At 35.3% G+C, this 20,856-nt stretch overlaps 1 protein-coding gene across 1 annotated transcript in view; it reads left to right on the forward strand.

Moving 5' to 3' along the window:
* The first annotated feature begins 703 nt into the window (after positions 1 to 703).
* The window catches only part of LOC146994834 (uncharacterized), a 37,597-nt gene continuing 17,444 nt past the window's right edge, over positions 704 to 20,856 (forward strand). The window contains exon 1 of the mRNA XM_085826222.1: positions 704 to 775. The gene's annotated coding sequence lies outside the window, so the exon portion shown is untranslated. The remainder of the gene's footprint in view (positions 776 to 20,856) is intronic.

A 20,856-nucleotide genomic window follows, 5' to 3' on the forward strand; every position in this document is an offset into this window, starting at 1 on the left:
TCATGCAGATTCTTCATTATTTAATTTCTTTAAGTATAATACAGAGCGATAAAATTTAGTGGCAACAATTGGAAAAGTGATCCGCCGTTTATAGTTTCCAATGAAAAATGCCAAAGCGAAATTAAAAGTTCTTCAGGGCAAATTGCCCCTTTCAACTAAAAATAAAGTAAGCAAACATAAATAAAAAAAAAAAAAATCTGAAATTTTTCAGATTTTAAATTATGTCCAAAGGGGCGTTTTTTTAACGTTTTGAGTGTTACCTTTATTTATTAAATATCGTGTTCTTTGCACTTAAACCATAAAATTCAGTTCAAGAGCAATATCGCAAAATAATGTTAAATTAAGCATATCTTTAGAATTTCCGATATACACAGTCTCGCGAGCTGGAGATAAAAGTATTTTTTTTTTCTATATAACGTTGCCATTTCTCGCTTTTAAAGCATTGAGTTTGTAAATCAAAAATTCGTTAAAGTTTTACAAAATATAAAATCTATAATAAAACAAATTCCAAATTTGGGATTTCAGATGCCCATATTCGCAGTAGGATTTCGTCATTCAAAATTCGATGGCTCTATGTACCATTGTTTTATCACAATGCGAGAAATAGACAATCATTTATGCAGATTTTTCACTATTTAATTTCTTCAAATATAATGCAGGACTCTAACATTTTGTGGCAACAGTTTGAAAAGTGAACCGACGTTTATGAGTCCGACGCAAAATGCCAAAACGAAAGCAATAGTCCTTCGGGACTGAAATCTCTTTGGACTAAAAAGTAAATTTTCGTGCTTCTTTTCTTAATAGTATTTCGTTTTATTTATTAACTGCGGTTTTTTTTAACAGAAATTTGTTACTTTTAGAAAAGTTGCGGGTTATATTTCGGACATTCAGTTGTTAGGCTGTAGGTTGGTTATTTTAATAATTTATATAGCAAAATACAGAAATTTTAACACACCTTTGCCTTTCTGCTTGTAGTTATTTTGCGTTGAACAATGTAATTACAATTATGTAAGAAAATTAAACTAATTGAATTTTTTTCTAATAAAAATCGCATTGAAATCAATGTACATATAAAGATTTGGAATATTTGAAATGAATTTGAACAGAACTTCATCAAACCAGTATAAGCGACGAATATTGTTCCAAAATGAATAAATAATTCGCCATTATTATTTTTACTATAAAATTAGATTATGCTTCATAAACCCGTTCAAAATACGCTTATTATAAATTACTGTTGATGGCTAATTTTTATTTGAATTATTGCTTAATTATGTTATTCTTTACATGTAATTATATATAACTCATATTAAATGCAGTATTAAATTAAATGCAGTAATTAAATGCGCTATTCGTTCGCTCGAATAATTAAAACTTATAACTTGTCGGTTTTAATTATGTATCTATATATCCATAAGTAAATTTGTTTAAATATTTCCTAATGCTATTTTTTAATTGAATTCACGAGCATTTCGCATATTTCTGAACAATCAATTTAAAAACTAAAGGATATTTTATGAAAATGTTATCTGTTTAAAGAGACTATTGAAAAAACATGCTTACATGATACTTTTTCATTTCGCGAAGAATGCCCACGTTTGTTTGTTGTTTATAAACCATTACATGTTATAGCGTTTTCTTGGCGATTAAACATAGCGGTCTAAAACGAAAAAGACAACCCTCTTTGCCTCCTACTGAGAACTGTCATTTAGAGATCTCCAGGGTTTCAGAAATAAGGAGGGCAGGAGACATCTGCACGGCCGCTTTAAAGCGGTCATAACGCTTTCGAGGTCTTCATCACTGACCGCCTAGAACCGTCAGTAACGCTTTCGAACACTTTTCCAGTGACCGCCTAGAAGCGTCCGTAACGCTTTCGAGGTAGGCCGTCTTGACCGCCTAAACCCGGTCATAACGCTCAGAGGGTTAAAAGAGCTTCAACGTTTTCATATGAACGTGTATTTCTGTTGAAATTCAACTAGTTGCATAAGCACAAATCTTCATAATTTATTTTGAGATGGTGGAAAAACAGTGCTGATGTGTTATCAAGCTAAAAAAAAAAGGGAGGACTGTGCTATATCTCCCGTTCTACTGGCCCGATTGACAAAATTCAAACTGCGTTTTTCATGTCTCGAAAGCGCGACTTAGGAATATATTACATTTATACATAGCACTATTCTAACATAGGCATCTAACATAGGCATGTGTTGAAATCTTACTCCAGCTTTGGATTAGCGTGAAACGTGATTGTTTACAAGCTCTTTTGCGATTTCTAAATTTCTTTTGACTTTTTTGAAGGTGTTTTTATTATAACATTGCAGTTTTTGTTTAGTATTTTTATCACCTGATAATTATGGAAAATTGTGAGGAAGATGTAAAATATAAAAGATCTTATATTCATCGACCAAAGAAAAAAAGTTCCAGGGAAATCAGCATAATGATACAATGAATAAGAAGTGTGGTGTCAGTTCTTCGTTTAAAAAATTAAATAGTGACACTGATTTGCCACCAAGAGATAAAGATAACTTTAGAGCCTAATTTTAGTGGTTATAGACTATTTCATTTGGATATCCTATTTCAATTTATTGAAAATAATTTATGTTGTAAAATTTGTAATGTTCATTTAAGTGAACTATTTCATCATGGTTTAAGCTCAAAATTTGAGTTACTATGCTCAAAGTGTTCATGTAAAAGAACTTTCAGAAACTCTAATATGATAGGTGTCCGAAAAAATATATCAGAGCTAAACAGAAGATTTACGTATGCAATGCGAACTCTTGGTCAAGGGAAAGCTGCTATGGAGAAATTCTGCTGCGTTATGGATCTCCCTCCTGTGATTGCACATCGTTCTTTCAAATTCGTCGTTAAATGTGACTGTAAGTGGAGACGGTACATGGAAGACTCGAGGACATACGTCTTTGGTTGGAGTCTGTTCCATAATAGGGTCAGAAAGCAACACAGTAATCGATACAGAAATACTGTCTTATATTGCAAAGGTTGGAGTCATTTCTAGGAAATGGCGTAAGTGAACACAAGGCCTGTTTGGAGAATAATGCTGGTTCTTCAGGAAAAATGGAAATGAATGGAAAGATAAACAATTTTTCATGTTCCATGGAAAAAAGAGGTGTAAAATATACTTCTTATATTGGTGACGGTATCAGGTTCAATGTTCTGTCTTACTTTTTTCGGGAACATGCAAGGACCTGACTCGGAACAGAGAGCTTACTAAAGCTATGTTCAATAACTGTGGGAAGTAGACAGGATACACAAGAAGGGTATACAAAACCCTTTGTTTTCCTCTCTTTACAATAATTTCCGTACTTCGGAATGCAAAGACCCACTACTTGTGGTCTAAACGTAAGAATATAAAAATATTTAACTAAACTCTAACTTAACTTTGGAATAATAAACGTGGAAGATTGGCCTTATATTAACAGGAAGCCGTATGTAGTACAGAGAACTGTTAACACTACAATACGTTTAAAAATTATCACGAGGATTAAACCTCTGGCCTGGAAGGCAACCAGCAACTGAGTAAAACTTCTAAGGTAAGCGGCCTGCTTCAACAAACTCCATCCTCTATCTCGCTTGGCAAAAAGCCACAACTTAAGTACTTGGCGTTCACCAGACAAATTTTGCATAAATAAGTTAACGCTTTTAATTCTGGCCGGAAGTAGAAAATAAGAAGTGATAGTAAAGATTTAAAATAAAATAAACGTTAGTAAAACTTAAGATCCTTACATACTTCCCGCCAGAGTTAATTAGTTTTAAACTGAGGTCTAAAACGACCTTGTTGAAAACATTTAGCTCTAGAATCTAACGCGAGGCTAATCTTTTACAAACATTTCTCACTAGAAACTAGAAATTAAAAAAAAAAAAAAAAAAGAAATTTGTTTTTACAATAGCAGCTCCAAGGACACGCAATTTTTCATCTGTACTGCATCTAAACAGGAGCTTTTATTCAAATCTGTTTCCTTCCAGAGATCTGGAAGGAAAACTAGTTTAATGAAATGTTACACAATGAAATGGCAAGTAACATGCATATTTATATTTCTCTTAACATTCTTATTTCATTCATGATTATTTTAATTATCTCTCCCCGTGCTCTCTGACATGTGTTGTAAAAGAACACCAAACACGAATGTGTTTATGTATACGTGTTCAACACTTCCTCCTACAATCAAAACACTAACGTGTTAAAAATTCAACATACCAAGCCCTCATAACACACCCTAACTTCAACTCTAAACCCTGAGGTACTATTCTGAAAGTGGCTAACTCTGAAGTGTAGCATCAGAGAGCCTAACTACATTCATTCAACCTTTAACACATATTCACCATGATTTGGTCTTTTTACAGTCACACGAATAAAAAAACATTTTAACATTACTTTCACTTTTACCATATCACGGTATTTCTTAACATTTAAAATAACAGTTCACATTGTATATAAGAACATATTAACATGCCGTTAATTTTACGCATTTGAAAACATACATTAGTAGTACATTGTTAACTTCTATTCTTTTCAAATCAAGTGCTAATTCTTCTACATTGAAATACTACATTTCAAAAAGTCTTTCAGACTAAAACTTCTTTCTTGCCAGGATGTTTTAAATAAAATTTATACAATAACTTTTACAATATTTAAGTCTTTACATATTCCTATTATACATCAACTTTTGTTTTACGCGCGAGTAATTGAAAAACATAATACCAAAATCGGTAACAACTCATTTCTCGCCTTTTTGGCGATAAAGGTAGACCTCGCATGACGTAAAACTTCTTGAAATCTGCCACTTGCAGTAAGAATGAAAGATTAACTTACGTTTGCAAAGTAACATAAAATTTTACTTATCTTTGTTACATTCGGACATTCTTTTCTGAGCCCAGTCCTGGAAGGTAGCGCAGATTCTCGTTTGATTTATCCTCCTTCTTGTGCGGGCTCGCCCTTCAGGGCCTTCCTCTAGAAGCTTTCTTTTTTCTCCAGTTCGGTCACCCTTGAATACCTTCCTTTTCGCCGCTGCCTGTGGTCTTGGCCGTTTGATGGCAGCTGGTCTTGGCGGAACCGGGAGAATCCTTTCGCGTTCCTGCTTGGACCTCGTTGCTGGCCGTTCAAATTTTCCTTGTAACTTTTCCTCCGCCGCTGGTGGCCCTTCCGCAGTTCGGCGACATTTGCTGCGGAGAGTCCTGTCGGATGAGTAGATCTTCCGTTTTAGAGCCGGATTATAGTTGCCGTCATTTCTCCTGGCTCTCTTTGCATACGTCGTCCTTCTCCCTTCTTCATTCTGGGGGTGTTCGTGAGCTCTCTTTTCTGGACGGTGGAACGGTTTCTTTTTCTTGTAACCTTTAATTTTCCCGCGGGGAAACTTTCTTTTCACTTGCTCCTGCCTCTTAATGGCTTGCCCTTGTACTTGTCGTTGTTCCACCTCTGGAGCTTGTGCCCGCCGTGTCTGTCGTGCCGGATCCTGCAAAAGATCTGTAATTATTTGCATTTTATTACGATCATAGTAGGGTTTGATTTGATCAATGTTTGCGGAGCAGGTTTCACAATTCCTGGCTTTTAACACTACTACAGCGTGAGTTATATTTTCTATGACATATGGTCCTTCAAATCGTGGAAAAAATTTGGCAGTTTTATCTTCTGGTGCTGAAGATAGTGAATGCTTAATTTTTAACACTTCATCCCCTACTTTATAAGTTACTCCCCGTCGTTTCAAGTCATAATGCAGCTTTTGTTTTCTCTGTGCTACTTCAGTATTCTTTTTTGCTTCTTTAATTAGTTTTTCTATATCACCCATTTTAAATTCTGGGGCTCTTTGTTGCACATAAAATAATTTATCTAACGGCGTTATAATCTTTCTGCCTAAAAATAACTCAGCAGGAGTTTTGCCCGTTGTATCATGTTTTGCGGTCCTAAGGGCGAAAGCAAATTCATTGACATAGTTATCCCAGCTTTTATGAAAATTGTTAACATAACTACGGATAATTTTCACTATATTTCTATTCAGCCGTTCCGCTATATTTGATTGCGGCCGATACGGGACCATTTTTAAATGACATATGACCAGTTTTGGGCACATGTCTTCAAATACATTACTTACAAATTGAGGACCATTATATAACTTTTAAAGGCGCTCCGTATTTTAAAATATATTTATTTAAAATAGAATCAGTAACTAATTTCGCGGAGGCTCGTTTTAAGGGAACAATTTCGGTCCACTTACTAAAATGATCAACCATAACAAGGAGATAGCGACTTTTATTTAACTGACTTTTTGTGAAAGGGCCCAATAAATCGATGCCAATTATTTCATTTGGAAATTCGGATTTAATACTATTTAGAAACCCGGCCGGGCGGAAATTAATATAATTAACTGCTTGACATGTTGGGCAGGACTGGACATACGCCCTTGTTAACTTTTGCAGTTCAGGAAAATAGACTGCCTCGCGTACGCGTTGGATAGGTTTTCGAATACCAGCATGAGAAGCTAAAGGGCTGTCATGGAGCTCCTACAGGATATTTAATCTAAGACTAGCTGGGATAACAGGTCGAAATTCGTTGTTGGAATTCGTAGTTTTTGTATAAATTAATAGACCATCTATTAGTTCGTAATGGGCCGCCCTATTTCTTATCGCCACAATATCTTGGTGGCTAAAATTTTCAGGATCCTTTAAATACTCATAAATGCTTCCAAACTCAGGATCCTTACCCAGTTCGGTTATTACAGTTTCTCGGGAATTTATTGTACATGTTGTGAGCATTGCCACCTTTACAGTATTACCTTCTTCATCTATTTTAATTCTGGATAGGGCATCTGCTACGATATTTTCCTTTCCGGGGGTATGCTTGATTACCAGATTATATTCTTGTAGCTTGAGTGCCCATCTTATTAACCTTGGGGATAAGTTTTTCCCTGAGTACAATCTAGTTACCGCCGCATGATCAGTGTACACTGTTATTGGCGCCTTCCCAAAATAGACTCGGAACTTTTGCACTACTAACAGAACTGCAAGTGCCTCTCTCTCGGTCGCGGAATAATTTCTTTGTGTTTGATTTAAAGTTCGGCTAAAAAATGCCACGGGCTGCTGATTTTGCGAAAGTAGCGCTCCTACCGCATAATCCGAAGCATCCGCTGAAATTTCTAAATTCTCATCCTTTTCAGGAAATTTCAACAGAGGGGCTTGCGTTAATGCTTGTTTTAATTTTTCGAAAGAACTATTGGCTTCGGCCGTCCACTAGAATCTCGCCTTTTTCCTTTTTAATTTTAACAATGGTTCAGCAATAGCTGCAAAATCTTTTATAAAGGACCTATAATATGAACAAAGTCCTAGAAAAGAAGAGAGCTTCTTCGCCGTGTTTGGAGTCGGATACTTTTGTACAGCGATTATTTTTGATTCGTCTGTCTCTATTCCTTTCTGAGATATTTTGTAACCTAAATATTTTAATTGAGGGGCTGCAAATTTGCACTTTTCGACATTAACTTTTAGACCGGCTTCATTTAATAAAGAAAACACCTGTCTTAAATCCTGTACATGTTGGTCGAGATTATCACTAGTAATAATGATATCCTCTAAATAGATAAATGTGGACTTTCCATGAACAGGCCTTAACACAATGTCCATATATCGCTGAAATGTTGCCGGTGCCCCTGAAAGGCCAAATGGCATACGCAGAAATGCATAAGTGCCAGACGTGGTTATAAAAGCAGTCTTAGGCACGTCCTCAGGCCTAACCCCTATTTGAAAATAACCAGTCGTTAAGTCTAAAGTCGTCATATATTTGGTGGATGTTATGTTCCTTAGAATTTCTTCAATAATAGGTAACGGATATACCGGATATTTAGTTATGGAGTTTAATTTACGGTAGTCAATTGCGAATCTCCACATTTTTGGATGTGTCAATGGATAGTCATTATTTTTCTTACATAAAACCACCGGGCTAGCATAACTACTTGAGATGGGCGTTATGATCTTTTTACGTAGCTTATCGGTGATATGCCATTCTATAATTTTTTCCTTATTCTTATCATACCGGTATGCTTTGTGGCGAACTGGCATTGAATCTCCGGTGTCAATACTATGGTTAGTAACCTGAGTAAATCCTGGAATATCACTAAATAACGAAGCAAATTCACTTACCACTTGTCGGATTCTTCGTTGCTCTTCATTAGGCAGGTGGTCAAGGTTTAATATCGGCGGTTCAGCCTTTTCTTCACGAACTGGTTTCATTGTCAGCTTAAGGGACGCTTCTTAAAAATCTAGCGTTGCTTGTGCCTCTGAAAGAAAATCTATTCCTAAGATAATATGTGCTTGCAGATTCTTTACTATGAAAAACATAACCTTTACTTGTTCGTCCTTGATACGGACATACAGCGGTAATTTACCTATACACTTACATCTTTCTCCTTGCGCAGCTAACACTGTCGTATTATCCGAATTATATATACGATATTTACGAAAATACTTCCTAAAAAAATCTTCTGCCACACAGGAACACTGCGCGCCTGTATCCAGGAGTGCGGTGGCTGGGATATTATTCACCAACACTTCAATCTTCGGAAGAGTCAAATTTTTCACCATTACTGTATTTAACTTGAAGGAAGAGGGGTTTTCGTGGCCTTCGGATTTCCGCACCCTCCCGTCAGCAGAAATTCGTTTTAGTTTAAATTATTTTTCATTTCCGTGCTTTTCTTCTTTTTCCACTGGCCTTGAGACTTTTTTCCTGGATTGCTATTGAACTGTGGACGTTCGCCGGCTGTTTTTGAATGCTCGGGTTTCCTTGCCCACTGATTCGCTTTGCTTCCGTAGCCGTGTGCTTCAGTTTGCTGTAGTCTTGGCGCACCAAATTGGTTTCGCTGTTGATAATGGCGTCTTCTTTCAATGTCCGCCGTTCTTCTACTTTCAAACTGGATTGCTAGCATAAAATAACTTTTCCAGTGTAGTCGGATTTCTTAATTGAATAAAGTCTTGCACTTGGGGCAGTAACCTCGGCAAAATCACTTGAATTATCTCAGGATCCGGACGGTTTCCTAACAAGATTTTGAAGACGTGAATTTTTCTTAAAATACAGCTTGAGAGATTTTCGATTCTTTGCTGATATATGCTGAAAAGTTCCGTTTCTAGTTTCGCACGATCCCTTACGACAGGGAAGGCTTTTACTAGGGCAGTCTTGAAATTCTCGTAAGTATAGGTGGGACTTCCTGCTTGACCCAAGAGACTTCTGCCTATACATTTGAACCAATTAAGCGCTTGGCCCCTCAAAGCGCTGGTAGCTAAGGTAACTTTTTGAAATTCGTGCACGGGGTAGAGCATGAAGTGGTCATCCAATTTTTCCAAAAAACTGGTTACCGGTGAGTTTCCATTAAATGTTGCTTCTGGTTTCATCGAAGCGCACATGGTCTGGACGATGTAACCAAATCTTTCCAGGGCGGCAGCTGGCATTTCTGGATTCTGAGCCGCTTCTGCAGGCAGCACAGGTTCTTCTTGAAACTCGGCCATGGTTATTCTTCTTCGTTGGGCGCCACTCTCAGGTTCAATGTTCCGTCTTACTTTCTTCGGGTATATGCAAGGACCTGACTCGGAACAGAGAGCTTACTAAAGCTATGTTCAATAACTGTGGGAAGTAGACAGGATACACAAGAAAGGTATACAAAACACTTTATTTTTCTCTCTTTACAATAATTTCCGTACTTCGGAATACAAAGACCCACTACTTGTGGTCTAAACGTAAGAATATAAAAATATTTAACTAAACTCTAACTTAACTTTGGAATAATAAACGTGGAAGATTGGCCTTATATTAACAGGAAGCCGTATGTAGTACAGAGAACTGTTAACACTACATATACGTTTAAAAATTATCACGAGGATTAAACCTCTGGCCTGGAAGGCAACCAGCAACTGAGTAAAACTTCTAAGGTAAGCGGCCTGCTTCGACTAACTCCTTCCTCTCTCTCGCTTGGCAAAAAGCCACATCTTAAGTAACGGCGTTCGCTACACAAATTTTGCATAAATAATTTAACGCTTTTAATTCTGGCCGGAAGTAGAAAATAAGAAGTGATAGTAAAGATTTAAAATAAAATAAACGTTAGTAAAACTTAAGATCCTTACATAGGTGATGCAAAACCATTTGCAGGTATAACTGACGCCAAACCATATGGTTCATTAAATATAGAAAAATTTGAGTGTGTTGGACATATTCAAAAACGAATGGGAATATGGCTACGCAAATTAAAACTTGAAAGAAAAAAAGTAAAATTAAATGACGGTAAAATCTGTCTGGGAAAGGGAGACTAACAGATAAGTTAATAAATGAAATAACTTCGTATTATGGTAATGCGATTAGAGAATATAATGAGTCTGTTAGTGATATCAGAAAAGCCATTTGGGCAATTTACTACCAGAAAATATCGAGTGATGAAAAGCCGATTCATGACGTTTGTCCTACAAATGAAACCACATGGTGCAAATACAATAAAGCTAAGCAAAATAAAGCTGATTATAAGCATATAAATTCTGAACCAGTCGCTGTAATGGAGGCAATAAAGCCAGTTTTTATAGATTTGTCACAACCTTCGTTATTGAGACGTTGCCTTGGCGGCAAAACACAAAATAATAATGAATCATTTAATTCCTGAATTTCGAAATTTTGTACAAAGACATGTCGTGCTGGTAGTAGGATAGTTCAAATTGCTGGAAATGAAGCAGTGATTGCTTTTAACGAAAGGTCTGTTGGTAGACATTCTGTAATGAATGAGCTACAGCTTTTTAGAAGTAAGTTTTCTATTGAAGGATTTTTACAAATCGATAACAAGAGAATAGATAACGCAGAAAAGAAAGGCTTGTCAGAAACAAAACAACAGCGTAAACTTGAAAGGCAGCAAAAAATGTCAGAAGTGCAGGCCTCCATAAAAATGATGGGGATGTTTATTGTGCTGGTGCGTTTTAATTTGTAAATAAAATTTTAGCAGTTTAGCATACAATTTGAAGTAAGTCGTAAAAGATTTTTTCACACATGTTAAATAATATGTATATTATACAATATAATACATATCATATGCTTAAATGCTTGAGTTTATTTAACTAAAGTGGTTATGTAAAAATAAATTTTTGTGGAAATATGCCACATGTATTTTAATGTACGGCTATCATTCTGTCATGGTAATGTATATAGCAAGGTAAATTTAACGTGTTTCATACTAACAAAAGCTTCTGCAATTTATTAGGATTTATACTTTTTAAATGTATTTTGAAAATAAATATACTATGCACTTTATTATTAGAAAGTTATATACTGAAGTATTGGCATTAAAACTCAAATTTCTTAAAATACGGTTTTTCGCAGTTGTATACATAGCATTTAAAGCATGCTAAAGTTACATTGTGGAAGAACTATTAAATGTTTTATATGTTTGATATACAGTAATATATTACAGAGAACTTGAGCTAAGACATTTGTCTATAAGTAAATTCTTATTTGTAAGGAAGTTTTAGTTTTATCATTCTTAGTCGATATGTTATACTTCGATGAATGTAGCAGTTTAGCATACAATTTCAAATAAGTCTTAAAGGTTTTTTTCCCACCTATGTTTAAATAATGTTGCATAATATGATACATATCATATGCTTAAATGCTTGAAAGTACTTAACTGATGTGGTTATGTAAAAATAAATTATTTGTTCAAATATGCTACACGTATTTTAATACACGGCTATCATTCTGTCATGGTATTTTATATAGTATGGTAATTTTAATGTGTTTCATATTGACAAAAGCTTATGCAATTTATTAGGATTTATACATTTTAAATATATCATTTTGAAAATAAATATACTATGCACTTTATTATTAGAAAGTTGTATACTGAAATATTTGCATCAAAACTCGATTTTCTTAAAATGCATTTTTTCCCAGTTGTATACATAGCATTTAGAGTATGCTAAAGTTACTCTGTGGAAGAACTATTAAATGATTTATATGTTTGATATACAATAATACATTACAGAGAACTTTACCTGAAACATTTGCCTATAAGTAAGTTCCAGTTTGTAAGAAAAATTTAGTTGTATTATTGATAGCGTAGAAGTTTCAAATCATTTTTAGTTGATATGTTATACTTTGATGATGGCAGCTTATTTTACATTAATTATGCTTATACCAACTATTGGAAATTCTATAATATTACAATATCTCTCAGAACATAAGCATTTTATATATTTTATAACAAGAGAAGTATTTAAAAAAAATATTTACATTAAAACTTGATTATCTCAAAACATAAATTTTCACTGTTGCGCGCATGATGTTTTAAAAACGGTTCTTGGTACACACTTTAAATTTAATGGACTTCTTTATATGAGTATTATCATCTAACTGAACCAAAAAATATATTGAATATTTTAATAGTCAAAAATTTTACGCATGGAAATATTAAAAATTTTTTATTAAAATGCATTGTATAAATTTCTTAAGATTTTTGGTTCACAGTAGTCTTTAGATGCTATACAAGCTGTATATTAACTATGAAGTTAAAATATATAACAGAATGTTTTAAATTGTGCACGCAAAGTGGGAGTATTACGTGAACATATAAAAAATTACCTCACAAAGAAGATTAAATTATAAAAACATTTGTGGCAACACAAACTATTTGCTTACTAATTCAGCTGCGCTATGTAGTCAGCTGTAAAAAACTGGAAGTAATAGCTTTAAAAATAAATATGCTATCCCAATTCTTACAACAGGATCATATTCAGAGATTTTGAGGGTTTTAAGGTGTACGAGACCCCTTAACGTAGTTCAATGGAGAACGTGATGCAACCACTTCTCATTCCCCAATGACTTTAGCTTTGGTACTTACGTTTCAACCGTCACAGGAATGACGGCCTTGATAATTCAACGAAAGAACATATTATTAGTACTCATTTCGTGCTCTTAACGTTCTTAGCATATTTCATAATGCCTTACCGGAAATTTCTGTTTTCAGCTATAATCCTGGAAGGAAAAGTTCTGTTCATGCTGGTTCTATCATCTCGACTTGAGGTTTTGGATGATGGTAAATTACTCATGTATCGATTGTTATACTAAGGGAACTCTATTTTTATGCCTCATGATTGAGAAGTCCAATATTGCCACCAACCATAACCGAAATCTGAAAGGATTTTATGTGGGACTTCTCAATATCTGGCAATCTCTGGCAAATTCCGCTCAACATCCACGATTTGTTTTCGTGACTTCTTGCTGATTAGCAGCATTATCTTCTGTGTCCTAATGTGTTCTGCAGTTCTTTCGTAAGTGTTCATCACCACTGCAGTTCTAGCATACTAAGGTCGCTTTCGTCTGACGTCTGTTCCGCCTTAAGACACTTACTTAAGTGGGTAGACTGCCTGGACGAGCTGTCACTTGTCCACTAGCTTCTGGGTTGGAGTAGTTCCGATTGGGCAATGGTGTGTGCAAGTTTCTGAAAGGACTGCCACGTTTTTCATGGCGTACACTCTAGGCATTTTTTAAATCCTTGAGATCCACTATTCGCAATTGTTTCTATACCTCAGGTTCCCGTATGCCACCGAGGAAGTATTTCATGGATTGTACTTCACGTATTTCTGTTGAGCAGTCAAAAAAGGAGAGATGGGAGAGCATTTCCATAACAATGGCGAGCTTCTGGATTATTTTGTTGAGCTTCTGCTGTCGAGATATTAACTGCAGCCTTCTGTAGTCTTTTAAACACTTCTTAGTAGAGCTTTCGCGTACCGGGTACAGCATCAAAATCTAGCCTCTGGGTTTCTAGAAGAGTGGGACCGATATCGTCTTCTTCTATTCTCAGAGAAGCTGCGAAATTACAGGTTTGTCTTCGGAATCCTACCCATTTCCATTTGGAGCTATACAGAACTGAGCCTTGTACATATGTCACATGTTTTTTCCATCACACGTGGAAAGCATGACAAAATGGGTCGGAAAACATAGGTACCTATTTAAAGGTATCACAATCGTCTCCAGTTGTCATTATGAATGTGTTAAAGCTGTCAGATTCTTTGGCGACAACAGCAGAGACTTTGTCATCGATTTGTTGTTCGACATCAGAAACTCTTCCTTTGATTTGTAGTTTGACAGCATTAACTCTTTCTTTGATTTGCTGTTTGACAGCAGAAACAAGTTCTCCAGTTTCTCTAACTCTCCTTTCGACCATGTTATTTCTGCTTTCAAAATCCTCGAAAATCTTCTACTGTTGTCTTTTATTTTTTCTTGACAGGCTTAAGTATCAATTTTGGATAGATTCCATCTTTCCTTGAATTGGTATTATTTCCCCTTTCCCTCTTTTGTTGGACGCATTTATCTCTTCTGTAAAGGAATCAACCTCTCCTTTTATATCTTCCTGGAACGCAGCAAAGACTGTCACAAGCTGCCTCAGATGCTCCTCAATTGTTCTTGTCACTAGCATTCTGTCCTACTTCTAACACCCAAAATTGTTCCTGGCATAAAGGTTCGTAAAGCATGCGGAAGAGCTGGTAGTTTGTTAGAATTTATTTGTCCCGAAAAAACACTAAACAATTCTGCAGTTTTTCGAAAAGTACGAGTAAAAAATATAATTCCAAAAATATACGAAATATAAAGGAACACTGCTAGTAGTTATCACTTTAAAGTGCTGAGAATGATGAAGAAAATACGATGAAAAGCGCACGTAAAGAGCGAACATAAATCTGTCAATACTCCTTACTCTATGCTGAACTGCAGAGTTCAGAACTGAAGTTCATTCTGGTCTTATCTCATTTTCTCACTCTCCATACCAAAAGCCCGAAACTGACAAAACTGTTGGACGTTCGAAATTTTGGAAGAGAAAACAAATGAAGCCACAAGGAAAAATCTACATGGCTTATAATGATTGTCACATTAAAAAAAGGAGTTCTAAAGTATAACGCCAACTAAGGGCGTTACAATAATTTTTAAGCTCCGACCTCTCTCCGTCAAGACATGGAGAAACTACTGATGGTGTGAGTGAGAGAGAAGCAGCTTCAAGGAGGAACCTTAACACAAAGCATCTTTTGTGAGAAGGCACTATTACGAGTTATTTACGAGCGATTTACGGTTATTTTCTAAAGAAGATCCCACACACTTCTACAAACGTGGAATCGGAAGACCCGTTTAAAGCCAGTCGGGGCTGGTTTGACAACTTTAGGGAAAGGACCGACCTTCACTCCGTCGTCAGGCATGGTGAGGCAGCAAATCCGGATGTAAAGGCAGCTGATGTTTACATCAAAATGTTTTCCGAACAGATAGTAGCCAAAGGATACATCCCCCCAGCAAGTCCTCAACTGTGACGAGACAGGGCATTTCTGGAAAAGGATGCCGAATAGAACTTACATAACGGCAGAGGAGAAGATGCCAGGTCACAAACCCATTAAGGATAGATTAAATCTAGCAATTTGCGTCAATGCGAATGGCGACTGTAAAATCAAGCCTCCGTTAGTATACCATTCGGAAAACCCCAGAGGCTTTAAGTCATATAATAATTTAAAAGAAAACCTGCCAGTTATAATTTTAAGAAGATATGTGGAGGGCAAATCCGAAGGCGTGGGACAGAATGAACTTCTTTGTGGAGTGGATAATTCTGGTGTTCTGTTCTGGTGTTGGCCTCGACAATGCCCCTACTCACCCATCAAATCTCGAAGATGATTTACTCGAAGAGTTCAAGTATATAAAATTTCCCTACCTACCACCCAACACCACTCCTATCCTGCAGCCCATGGATCAGCAGGAGATTTCTAATTTTAAGAATTTGTACACCAAGGACATTTTTCGCCGCTGCTTTGAGGTGACAGAGAACACAAACCTTACCATTCGAGAGTTCTGGAAAAACCACTTTAACATCGTGATGTGCCTAAGAATTATTGTTCAGGCCTGGCTGGGTGTTACAACGTCTGCATGGAAGAAGCTGTGGCCTGAGGCTGTAGCTGAAAGAGAATTCGAAGGATTGGAACCCAAAGTGTCAGTGGTAGAGGAGCTTGTTTCTCTGGGAAAATCCATGAGTCTGGAGGTGGAGGAGAGAGATGTGAACGAACTCGTAGAGGAACAGTCTCAGGAGCTGACAACCGAGGAGTTACACGATCTGCATTTGCAGCAGCATACGGTGGTTCAACGAAAAATTAGTTTTGAAGAGGAGCCAGAGATGGAGGAGGTTATCCCTGCAAGAGATATAAAACAGATCTTGAGAATGTGGGATAAAGTTGTAGAGTTCGTGGATAAAAATCACCGCGAAAAAGTTGCAACTAGTCCTAAATCGGAGTTGTTCAACGAAACTTGCCTAACTCGATTACGCAATACCTTGACAGGTAGGAAGAAACAAACCTCCTTGGACAGTTTTTTTAAACGATCTGCGGGTGAAAATGAGCAGATCATGACAAAAAGAGCGAAGACCAGTGACAAAAATTAAGCGCTTCCGTAGGCACTTTTTCTTTTAATTATGTTTTTATAGAATATGTATTTGTTGTCACGATCTGCGGGCGAAAATGAGCAGATCATGACAAAAAGAGCGAAGACCAGTGACAAAAATTAAGCGCTTCCGTAGGCACTTTTTCTTTTAATTATGTTTTTATAGAATATGTATTTGTTATTTATAAATAAAGGTTTCTTCTTGTTTTTGAATAAGAAACTACATTTTTCTTATTCAAAAACACTTAAAAAAACAGCTGAGGTCGTGTTTTGGGAGCTGGAACGGATTAATGGCATTTCGATTACTTTCAATGCGGAAAATTGCTTTGAGATACGAGCAAGGTTACGAAACATATTAAACTCGTTTGTCGAGGAACCACTGTACTTAATTATATAATCGTTAGCAAGCAGATAGTAATAAATAATTTTAAAACTGTGCTGCTATCAATATACAAATTATGTTGACTAGTATAATTAATTTAGAATTATGCGAATACATATAATATAAGATGATGTATGTTACTACAGATACGTGTTAATATAATACATATATAAGTCTGTGCATATATATGAAATCATAATTCTTTTTATACCAGTTAACAGTTAGAATTACTGAACAACCTTGAAAGGTTCCCCAAGAATGAAATATGGTGAAACAATGAACACTTAGTTTAGAAATTCGATTCTATTATATATTGTTGTAAAAGTCATTGTAAGAGTGAAAATTCTTCATTCTGCCTTAATGCGAGTTTTTGCGTTTAATGCGTTGTTTGGTGATTTTATGATCCCGAATTATATTGATGTGATATATTAATACTGCATTTGTAGACATACGTTTTCTGAGAAACGAGTCAAGGCGATTGATTTTTTGTAAAAATTTGGATTTATCCTTATTTTATTGACGTGCACCAGCACAGAATTGAGAATGGCTTGTGCTATGCTTCGATGGATGAAGAAGCGTTTGTAAGTAATGAATATTATGAACGTTTGAACATATTTAAATGAATAGTATTAAAAGTATATATTTACTTATATCATATACTAATAGTTTATGGTAAATTTTCATTATAAATCTCATCACAGTTTCATTTCTCATTCTATTGCATTTCTATAGCGGTACATACATTTTGTGGTTTACATATTGTAGATTGCATCAGTTTTGCAGCGCAATTTATTCCTCGGTATGTTACTTGTAGTGTTATTAGAAATTCCATTATTTTTGTATTTTTTCTGCAATTGGTAGTATCTGATTAGGAAATTTATGTTTTATTTCAAGATATATATGAAGTTGGTTATATCAAGTGTTAAATAAACGTTGTTATTCGGGCAATAGCGTTAGCTTTATCGAGATAGATAAATGCAATTCTTATTTCTTAAATACTCAAGATATAAAGACACACTCGAATAGTAGATTCACTCACTTTACGTTTTTTAAGGGTTATATATATACATTAAGGGCGTGTTCAAAACAACCATTGACGAGTAGTCTTGGCGTAATTCGTATTCATACGAAGATTATCCATTTCTCAAGGCAATAATTTTTGTTATTTTTGCTAAACCGTTTACGAAAATATAATTTTCCGAATCCTGAACTCTTATGCATGGAAAGGCAGATTTTAAGATATTTGTTTTGCAACCTGATGCAAAATTCGTATTTTTAAAACAGTGATGTATATGTTCTTTTTTTAAAATTCTGCCAGTATATAACATTATATAACATTCTTGTGTTATCACCATTTACAGGTGTCGCTTGCTGTACAGCCTGCTGAATACATTTTACTTTCTAGGTATCTACAATTACATCGTGTTGTTTCGGTACGAACAGGGGCGAAGTATTCATTACTTAGATACATTTAAAGATAATTAATTAATTTTTTTCTGATTTTGATATCTATAATATATAGACAGGATTACTGATAAGAAATTTAAGAAAATAGTAAATGAAGAAGTAAATAGAAAAATTTCTTTCAGGTATTGTGAGATGTCAATATAAACTTCATACATTTTACTAGGGGGCTGTTGACAAAGCAAAATCTTTACTATATATGTCTACGAGCTCTACGTATACAGTGTGTTGCTCAAAGTAAACTTCCTGCATTGTGAAGAGTACTACGTGTATGTCGTGATGTGTTCATGCGAAGCTTGTTTCCTCGTATGAGCTCTGCCTCTTCGAACCGAAATTGTCCGTAATCTGAAGCGTCTTGAGTTGTTTATGCAGCTTCTTGAGCTGTTCTGGTATTTCCTGTCGAATCTGACGATGACGCGGACAGTCTTGCATCCTTCGTTTACTTGCGACTTCTTCCCGTCATCGCGCATATTCTTTTGACGTTCCGCTTTCCTAATGGGCCTCCGTTTCGCTTCTGCTTACCTTTCCGGAGCACGCAGTGATTCTTGGTTTTCTGAAGGTCTTTTGCGTCTGCTACTAGTTTCTGATACAGTTTGAGCCAGCGAAGTTTCTTGAGTTGTTGCTTGTCTGCTGGAACTCCTATTCGTTTCTTCTTCAGTTTCTTGAATGCGTAACCTTTCTTGTCACTATGCTTGCCTGCTGAGTTTCTAGTTGTATCTTCATTCATTTTTGAAGCATGCAAGTTTTCTTCTACTTGCCTGCTGAGTCTCCTAGTGCTTTTTACTTCATTTTTTATGTAGCTCGCTGTAACATTTGTGCTGTCTTCTTGCGTTCAGACATTTTAGTAAATTGAAAAAAAAATTATGTAACTGTAGTAAAGTAACATTCATCTAAAATATGTTAAATACCTACAGAAGTTTAAACTTCTACTCAGAAAGGAACTATACAATAAAAGAAATTAAATTTTTATAAATAAAATTAGAATAGCATAAAATGCATAGAAACATTTCATTATGAAGAAAATGTATTCATTCTTTCCAAGCAACCAGCTATTCGTAAATAAATTTTTCTTGCCAAGTCAGGAAACAAAGAACTTTGACACTTGGGGTAATACATTTGAAGTTATGATTTAAATTTATTTTAATATAACAAATTTGCAAAATCTCAATAAAAGAATTAACGTAGCGATAGCATATCGTGTCACGTATCTAAAGGTTAAACATAAAAGTTGCCAAAAGCAGCTATTCATTTAAAATACTGAAATTAACGAAATATTTTTCGACATACAGTGACGTTATATGGAATCACGTGCTTTCTTCAACTCAGAATATAACCGTAAATAATAACAATAAGTTTCGAGTTTGGCAATACTATTTATTTCATATTTTTTTAACTTAAAAATTTCTCTTAAACAATACGATTTGAGAGTGAGAAGAGCCATCATTTTTCTAAATAAAGCAATTTGATCTCCAGCGCTTTCCGAAATTTTATATAACATCTCGAGTGATAGTCGTAGGAAGATAACAATAGTCGAAAAGTTTTACCAAGAATTTTTGAAATCCGAGGGTACCTCCTTCTAAACTCAAATCTCCCCCCCCCCGTTCCGGAGGATATGATGTTACGAAGAAAAAAAAAAAAAAAACAAAGAGTCAAAATCCCACATATATTTAAACTGCTGACTCCTGTTTACAATATTCAATTTCCTTTAAAAACATTAAGCTTCATTTAAATAAAAGGAAAATAAATTCACACATTTTCCCTAGCTTTCAAGCTTTTATTGTACTTTTAAATATTCTTTTTGTCACTGTTGCGCAAGTTTTCCGCGGCGTCATTAGGAGCCGTAGGTCGAAAACATATAAGAATCATTGCTGTAAATAATGATCATATGATAAATTGCATACATATGCGATTCTTTTGATTAGAATTTGAGTACAATTCTTTATACATCAGCTACTATGCCCCTTTATGTAACGACAAGGATTATTTTCAATGATTATCCGATGAGAATGATTCTTTACAATGATTATTTGATGACAAAGATCATTTGCAAAGAATATTAAAGCCGATGACTACGATTACTTAAATAGAATATGCATGTCATTCGATGACAACGATTATTTCCAAAGAATCTTCGATCACGTCACTATTGTATATCGCTATACTTCTGGGTTTGGGGGGGGTTGTGTATTATACTACGGCCCTGTAATTAAGCGTTTTAAATGACATCAAAAACGTTAGTAAAACTTAGGATCCTTACATACTATCCGCCAGAGTTAATTAGTTTGAAACTGAGGTCTAAAACGACCTTGTTGAAAACTTTTAGCTCTAGAATCTAACGCGAGGCCAATCTTTTACAAACATTTCTCTCTAGAAACTAGATATTAAAAAGTCGTTTTTACATTATCATCTCTATGGACAAGTATTTTCATCTGTACTGCATCTATAAACAGGAGTTTCTTAGTTGAAATCTGGTTCCTTATGGAAGGAAAACTAGTTTAATGAAATGTTACACAATCAAATGGCAAGTAACATGAATATTTATATTTCTCCTTTAAAATTCTTATTTCATTCATGACGTTATTTA

Source organism: Stegodyphus dumicola, chromosome 11 (genome assembly GCF_044657685.1).
Source record: "Stegodyphus dumicola isolate Sdum_Otavi_A_Nest chromosome 11, ASM4465768v1".
Taxonomy (NCBI): Eukaryota; Metazoa; Arthropoda; class Arachnida; order Araneae; family Eresidae; genus Stegodyphus; species Stegodyphus dumicola.